This window comes from Microtus oregoni, unplaced genomic scaffold, assembly GCF_018167655.1.
Source record: "Microtus oregoni isolate MIOR12 unplaced genomic scaffold, Mior012 000047F_ref0000412, whole genome shotgun sequence".
Classification (NCBI taxonomy): Eukaryota; Metazoa; Chordata; class Mammalia; order Rodentia; family Cricetidae; genus Microtus; species Microtus oregoni.
Window position 1 is genome coordinate 4,865,114 of NW_024543221.1, and position 1,473 is coordinate 4,866,586.

General features: G+C 42.7%; 1 non-coding gene across 1 annotated transcript; it reads left to right on the forward strand.

The window, feature by feature from the left end:
- Positions 1-556: 556 nt before the first annotated feature.
- Positions 557-661, forward strand: LOC121435954. Its single transcript, XR_005972633.1, has one exon. It is a non-coding gene; the product is annotated as a U6 spliceosomal RNA (small nuclear RNA).
- The last annotated feature ends 812 nt before the right edge of the window (positions 662-1,473 follow it).

The window sequence follows — 1,473 nt, forward strand, 5'->3', positions numbered from 1 at the left end:
GAAGGAAGGAAGGAAGGAAGGAGAAAGTGTTTAAATAATGTCAAATCAAAACTGCAGGATGAAAAAAGACAAATAAAAAATTTCCCTCTAAACAAAGTTTCTCTGTGTAGCCCTGGCTGTCCTGGAACTTGTTCTGTAAACCAGGCTGGCCTCAAACTTAAGAATCTGCCTGCCTCTGAGTGCTAGGATGGCATGTGTCACTACCACCTGGTGACAAATGAAATTTTTTGGTTTTTTGAGACAGGGTTTCTCTGTAGCTCTGGAGCCTGTCCTGGAACTAGCTCTTGTAGACCAAACTGGCCTCGATCTCCCAGAGATTCGCCTGCCTCTGCCTCCCCAGTGCTGGGATTAAAGGCGTGCGCCACCACCCCTGGCGACAAATGAAATCTTAAAGAGAATAGTTGGCAGTGCTGGAGCAATGGACCCAAGCTTGACTTCCAGAACCCACATCAGGCAGTCCCAACTATTTGTAACTCTAGCTCCAGGGGATCTCCTCTGACATTTTCACTCATGCACATACCCACATACAGATACATATAATTAAAAATAATAATTCTTGCTTTGGCAGTACATGTACTAAAAGTTGGAATGATACAAGAGAAGATTAGCATGGCTCCTTTGCAAGGATAATACACAAATTCACGAAGCATTCTATATTTAAAATAATAATAATAATAATAATAATAAATATTTTTTTAAGAAAAGATAATTGACCAGTTGTTCTAGGATATTGACTTTTTGAAATCTTTTCAAGCTTTATAGAGATAGAGAGGCCATGTTTCTATAGAGCTCATGTGGAGGCCGGAAGGTGACTTGTGAGAGTTGATTCTTCTAAGAGGTGAGTCCTGGTGAAGGAGCACAGTTTGTCAGCCTTGGGCAAGGGTGTTTACCCAGAGACAGGGTTTCACTGTTTAGCTCTGGCAGTCCTGGAACTCGCTTTGTAGACCAGGCAGGCCTTGAACTCACAGAGATTCTCCTCTATCTGCCTCCCGAGGGCTGGGATTAAAGGAGTGTGCCACCATTGCCCTGCTTTAAATTAACTCTTAATTAACAGTGTTTTTTTCTGGATTGTATACATGATTGACCCTCCATATTGATAGATTCTGCATCTGCAGATCTTATCAACTTTGGATTGAAAATATTCAGAGAGAAAAGGCAGACTTCGTGGTCCACACCTGTAATCCCAGAATTTGGGAGACTGAGGCAGGAAGATGACGAGTTTGAGGGAAATGGAGAGATGGCTCCATAATCTCTGAACTCATGTAGAGGACCTGAGTTCCTCAGGCCTATAATTCTAGACTGGGGGACCCAACACCTTTGACCTCCTGGGCAGCTCACATGCACATAACTGTACACAGACACATGAATGATTACAAACCATAAATCTTTTCTAAGAAGAGTTTGAGGCCTGTATTTGCTACATAGACTCTGTCAAAGAAGAAGCGAAGGAGGTAGAAGAGGAGGAGGTGAGGA